The sequence below is a fragment of the Triticum dicoccoides genome, chromosome 3A (genome assembly GCF_002162155.2).
Source record: "Triticum dicoccoides isolate Atlit2015 ecotype Zavitan chromosome 3A, WEW_v2.0, whole genome shotgun sequence".
In the NCBI taxonomy this organism is placed as follows: domain Eukaryota; kingdom Viridiplantae; phylum Streptophyta; class Magnoliopsida; order Poales; family Poaceae; genus Triticum; species Triticum dicoccoides.
This window is the reverse complement of record NC_041384.1, coordinates 365,080,513-365,087,586: the sequence shown is the minus strand read 5'-3', so window position 1 is coordinate 365,087,586 and position 7,074 is coordinate 365,080,513.

Genomic DNA, 7,074 nt, shown 5'->3' with positions numbered 1-7,074 from the left:
TCATGAGCATCGCCCGACGCTGTCACCCCGCCGGGAGCCCCCTCGGCCTCTGGCGCCTCATGCCTCCCTGCTCCGCCGCTTGAGGAAGAGTCGCCTTGGCCGACTGGAAGGGCAGTCACCATCACTGGGTTCTCGCGAGGCCCCTGGAGGCCGGTGGGGCGCAACCCCCACTCATCAAAGATAGGCATCTGCTTCACAAAATCGCCCCTGCTCTGGCAGAGGTACAACAAGGCCCCTCCCTGCTGGATGCTGCCAGGGTTGGGGTCCCCAGTCAGGGTCAAGAGTGCTGTCCTCAGCACTTCAGGAGTCAGGTCCTCTTCCTGGAGCCTCATACGATCATTGTGCCCGCTGAAGGCTCACATCTGGCGGGAGTGCCGTTGGAGAGGAGCAACGTGGTGTAGCAGGAACTCCTTCACCACCTTGGGCGCTGTCATGCCAAGCGACCTCAAGAACGCAAAGCGGTGCCAGACGAAGACGAGTCGGGGGCTCTCAAGCGTCTCCTGGCCCCAGCCCGAATTGTGGACAACAGGCGAAGTTGGCTCCGATAGCAGGGGACTGGGCACCCTGCGTCCACATACAGCCACCGCTCGCGGAACCCAGCCGCGGGCAGGGGGAGCTTGAAGTCAATCCCAGAGGCCGCTGTCTTAGACGCAGCAACGAAGCTCACGCATGCCCAACATTGGGTAGGGTCGACAAGGCGCAGCGAGAAGAAGTGGCGCAGCAAGGCAACCGAAGGAAGGATGCCCATCATAGCCTTGCAAACAAAGGCGAAGACCGAAAGGAGGGTGATGGATTCAGGACCCAGATGCATCATGTGGATCTGATAGTGGGAAAGCACGACATTGAAGAAATTAGAAAAGGGAGGAACCAGACCCGCCCACAGGGCATCGGCAAAATACGGGACCTCGATGACTATCCTGTCGATGGAGAAGTGGGACGCGGGCCAGGCCGTCGTCCTCCCGCATTCGTTGAAGATAGTGGCCAGAGCCGAGCTGACCTTGCCTAAGCCCTCGGCAGGGGCCGCCAACGGTGGTGGGCAAGGCGGAGGCACGGGTTTCTTCCCTCTTCCCTTCTTCATCGGAGCCATGGCGATGGGAAGGGGGGGGAAAGTTCGAGATTGGGTTGAAAACAGAAGCTGGAGTTCAAGAGGAGGAAGAACAGAGGGCGCTCGAGCGACAGAAAGGGGAGCGGCTGTGTACAACTACGAGTCCGCCTAGCATGGCGCAAAATAAGGGGGGCATGGGGGAACAGTGCCGCCCATGTCCAATCCACCGCCATGCGGCGCCCAAGGCCGCAAGCTGTTAGGGCCCGCGGCGCTTCGCACTTGCCCTTCCGCCTCCCTGCACAGCCAAGTCCGGGCGCGCCTTGGGCCCGGGGGCTACTGTCGGCATTCTGGGAACGGGGGTCCCCAGACTTGCCTGCCTGTGGCCTGTGGCGTGGCTCAAAGGGGGGCCCAGCACGGCCCATCTTCATCAACACAGACACAAGACCCTCACGAGGGGCCAAGCCTCGCGGGGCGGACGACATGGAGCTTCCTCAGGCACGGCCTCATCAGGTTGGCTCACGAGGAGGCAAAGAGATCAAGGCGGGGTACCTCATGAGGTGCCCGTGACGCAAGCCATGACGACCAAGGGCGCCAGGCGGGCGCCAGCCCGCGCAGTGTCCTCCTTTCCTCTTTGGTGCAAAGGGAGCAAGCGCAACCGCGGAGTACCGAGGCATCAGGCAAAGGTTGCCATTTCGGTGCAACAAGACCAAGACCAGGAGGACTGCAAGACGGAGGTCATTATGGAGCCCAAGACGGCATCACCACCAGAGCTTTGTGCAGGCGAAGACTACTTTTGTCAGGATAGCTGGTACTAGCTGTCCCCCTTCAAATTAGCCCGCCATTGTTGGCTCCCTTCCCGCTCGATATTTGGGAAGAGGACCAGGGCCTCTATAAATAGGACCAGCCACCCACAGGATCGGGGGGGTTGGAGATCGAATCAGTGGGGGATCGAAATCCGAGAGAGAGAGAAGGGTGACTAAACTCCTCCTAGCAGTTCGTCCCCCTAGCCAAGAACGGACCCTCGCGAGGCTGTTCTTCCTTGTATTGTTCATCATCATCAGCCCAAGAGGCAATCCACCACGCCACACACTGGAGTAGGGTATTACACCACAACGGTGGCCCGAACCAGTATAAACCCTGTGTCTCTCGTGTTGTTCTTTCCATAGCTTAGATCTTAGCGAGGCGGAGGGGCGCAAGTAGGTAGGAGGTGAAATCTCCATGCGCACCCCAATGTTCGAACCTCAAGGGTCTGCCGGAACCCGAAATCCGACAGCAGGTTCGCTCAAGACCATTCTCGACTCAACTAATAACATCATTACAAGGAACCCAAGGGTCCAGGAGCGGTTTGATCTCCCTTATCTCGTTCGTCGTGATCCTGCTTACTGGAACGCGGACGACGGAGGCCTCGCGTTGTGCAAGTTGATGCCGCTTGATAATGATATGTGTGATGTTAAATGCCATCGCTTGAGGGTAAGGCTTGGGCAGGCGCAAATGGATATTGAGTTGTTTATATTGGGTACAACTGCGAGTGGGAACTTGTGAATGTGTACACTCGTCACTGGGTTCCACTTCCAAAAATCTCAGACTGCCCAGAGGTTGAGCACACCGGTATTCTAGGTATGTTCAACTAAAATCATGGTGACTGTCGTCTATGGAAGATAGCAATTTGTCAAGTTCCCGACCACTCTTGGGATTACATGAACTATGAAGTTGTCGCTATCTTCGACAAGCCTGTTTCCATCCTTACTTCCACGCCTCGATGGATATTGCTCAAAAATCAATTTCTGTACACAGATGAGTACTATGATGCAATTCAACATGAGGTTCTTATGTTTGCTGCCACCTCTCGTGGCACTGTTTTTGCATGGAATCCTTATGATTTTGGTACGTTTGTCTTCCACCATAACTATAATTGTTTCATCCACATGCATGCGGGCTAGCTAGTTTCCCTTTACTAATTAACCTTCTTGTGTTTCCAAGGTCCTATGAACATTCCACCACCTATACTTGAAAAATTTTATAACCAAGGGGGAGATGACGATGATGATGATCATGAGCATGAGGCCCATATACTCAGTGGCGCCTGGCAACCTATTCCGATGGGTCACCTCTTCTTGTTTGTATACAGGGCACTGCTGATGTTACTAAGGAAGCAGGTGTTGTCTCCCATGGTCGCACTCTCCGGACCTATTCCAACATCCGTTGCAAGGTATTCGGGATGGATACTACTATGCTAGCGCCAACACCTTCTCTCTGGTTTAGTATTGATACTCTTGGAGGAAACCCGCTCTTCCTTGGACAAAACTATCCAATCATGGTGAAAGGCGATCTAGCTACTGTTGACACAACGTTACTACCATTTATGAGAAGCAACTGTATCTATACCTCGGACATTGCTATGCTTCCCTACCATGGCTATCACAATATGGGTCATGAAATAGGCAGGTTCAGCCTAGATGACCAGTCCTGCTTTGGTCTCGAGATTGACAGTAGCTGGCCCTTCCGAGACAAACTCTTCTAGGTCAAAGAAAGCGTTTCCAACGCCGAGGATTGTTTGAGCTGAAGTTCATTTCATTGCTTGTTATTTGTTGTGTGATGAAAACTTTAGTATTTACTAGAATGTTTTGTTGGAACTAATCTATAATCCAACATGTATCCTTGTTATCGTTGTGTGTTGATGACTTGTTGTATGTAATGAATGGTACATTTGCATATGCATGTCCTAAACTCAATTTATAAACGGTTTTCGACTCACTTCTTGGAGTGTTAGTGTCGTAGTAGTATAGCCAGCATCCGTAGTAGTATGAAGTTGCCACATCACATAGAACCAACCAATAGTTAGTTCTAGTTACATCAACTAGAGCTAGGTGTCGCACGGAGGCCGAGAAATATGGTGATAGCGTGACTGCGTGAGGTGGGCTTGTACATAGTACGATGTAGGCACATGGCTTGCCGTGTTTCCTACTCCTCTGGTCTAAATGTGGAGAAGATTTGGTCGAGTTCTTCCTCCTTTTGCTGACACATGGGACATCTAGCATCCAGGTCGTGTCATGCAAGAAAATGGAGTTGTAGTTGAAGCCACGTGATGTGCATCTTGGGTTAAACTATAAATAGAATCTTACTACTCTTGAGTAACTCCAAAAGCGGCTACCGAAGATCTTTATTGGTTTTATTTTTCATCACCAACATGTCGAGGTGAAAGATGTGCATGTTCAGTGGGTCCTCTGTCGTTTTCACTGACATGTAGGACCACATGTAAGCAAACAGACGATGGGCTCCACGCTTCTGCTGGCTGGCTGAGAAGAGAGATAGAGGAGGGCTGAGCACGGACTCCAGGAATTTTTTTCTACGTAACCAGCACCTCGATATAGGCTCGATATAGTGGGGTGGCATGGGCCATAACTAGCATTCACGTCTAGCAGTACGACACACGCCACCCACACGAGTCCCATCCGACACCAATTTTCTTGGAGTCTGTGCTACAACGATCTCTACTCCCTCCTGTTTTCTCAGCCATCGTGCATTGGATGGGGTGGGGGTTTGTCGATAGTCGGTTTGCTCAACTGCGGTCCCACTTGTAAGTGAAAATGCAACACAAAACACATTCCCCCTTGAGCGGTGTGCTGGACCAACCGTGTGGGGGTGCGATGCGCACACGATAGGCTTTTCCTTTTGAACTAGTAACTTGTAAAATTTCGTTATGCTCCATGGCGCGACCGATAGATAGAAATAACGATTTTCCCTAGAGTAATGAGAAGTTTGGTTCTGGCATGGTTCATGCATGGAGTACGTACGAAAATTATGAAGTTGATGCCAAAGGTAAGATAATTACTAGTAGTACCATATACTACTACATGGATTTGATGGAAAGATAAAGATACATACGGATCCATCAACGACATCCTCATGCCCTAGTGTGCCGGGTCACCAACCAACGTGTGAGGAGCAGCAGCGTTGGCGGCGAGCTCAATGTGCTTCTGAACAATGCCGTCCAAGGTTACCCTGCGGTCCAAGAAGGCCAGCGACCTATCGTACTCCTTTGGCACGTAGTAGTCCTTGTGGACGATTTGCGCGTAGACGTTGGTGATTATGTCGATGTCTTGCTGCACCAGGCACTGCGTGGCGAGCGCGACCTCGAGGTGGTCATTCTCCGACGCGAGGGCAGGCGGTCGCAGGGCCACCAGTGCATCGAAGAGGTTGTCACCATAGAGGCCATTGAGGGTGGTGGGCATCCCAGAGCCTGAGCGCGTGGGCTAGAGGCGTACGTCAAGGTCGTCCATGAGCTTGTTGACGACGGTGAACTTGTCGAGGAAGCTGACGAGGACCTCGTCAAACAAGGAGACGAAGCTGTCGTCCAAGCGGCCTCTCACCCTGGCGGCCTCAAGCATGACCCGGAGACATTCCTTGGTGTCGGGCCGTAGGCCGGCATCATGGACCATCTGGCACAGCCGGCTGATGCTCGCGCTCATTGCCTCCATGGGTCTAGCTTCTAGTCAACTAATCTTGCGATTGGAGTGATCACGCGTGCCCTTGGTTAGGGTGGATAGGTGCGCAGGATTTCGTAGATTGGACTAGCGGGCAGCCTTTACATGAGAAGTGTAGACTGCGTTGCATTTATGTGTGTGTTGGCCATCTACATTTCGGCCCTCTACAGCACCTGCCTTTGGCTATATGACAGGTGGGCCCGCTACCTGTTGGGCTCATGTGTCATACACCCAAAGGCAGGTGTAGTAAGTCAATGAAGTTGCATCCCCCTCCATGCCGGTGCAGTATAGTCATCTCACCGGACCTCTAGTTGGGGCCAAAAGAGAGAACTTTGATGTTTAACGGTTTATTTGTCCCCTTTGCATTTTGGGCCAAGTTTTGACCTTTGATTTAACTAATAAAATGTTAATGCATGTAACCAAAAATGTTGCGTAACTCACCTTACGAAAAAGAAATAATCCCAAAATAGTTAGGCATGGTACATTAACTCCCTCCTCGTTTCTTATTTCATGACATATCAACCAATGAGAGATGTGGGCCATGCATGCTTTCAATGACTTAAGACTACCAAACATGACATGAGAAGTGGTTAATTCATTGCATGTAATCCTATTAAGTAGAAAAAGGACATTAAGTCCTCTCGCTTTCCCCTTTCTCTTGGTCACAGTGCACAACCTAAGAGCATGGTTAATAGTATAGCCAGCTGCTGGCTATATGATGTTGCCATGTCATATAGAGCCATCACTTGTAGCCACTCATACAATAAGGTTAGCTATAAGGCTGGCTATAAGAGTACTATGTTTTCTCATCTTCTCTCTCTCTCTCTCTTTCTTCATATTTATTGTACGTATCGGCCTAGGAATCCACATATGGCTAGGCTCTTGCATGAGAGCCCACTCCTCTTTTCACTTGCTCTAAGATGACTTATACACCTAGACGGAGGGAGTAGTCTCAAGTCAATGTATGCATACGCACCCCACGTCTCGTATTCGGTGATTTCTTTTTTCATGGCAAAAAACAGGGAACAAGGTGGTAGTTAATGCACGGCGCCTAAAAGTTTTGGGATTACTATTTGGTGTTCGTAACGTGACTAATGCACCAGTACGGAGGGAGTACAATAGTAGTCTTTGATTGCAATTTTTTGTTGGTAGCTTACAAAGCTGAGCGCTCGATGAGTACAATAGTAGTCTGATTGATGAGACTTCAGATTTGAGCCATCTACCGGAAGGAATAAAACAATACACCATATATTTATTTACAGAGGGAGTAGTAATTTTTTTGACATGCATTAATAGATATTGCTAGTCAAATACTAAATCTAGATGGATGTGATAGTACTACTAAATCTAGACGGTGGTGCTAGTACTAGTAGTAGTACTACCAATGTAGTACTACTCTACTACATGTTGGTCAAATTATTATGTGCTGCTCCTCACAGTGAAGTGACAAGACCCTGCGCTGGAGATGACACCTGAGTATAGGCGCCGTGTTCGGCATACCATAGTCAGACTCATCGTCTGTAGTCACTATCATCATGGCTGTAG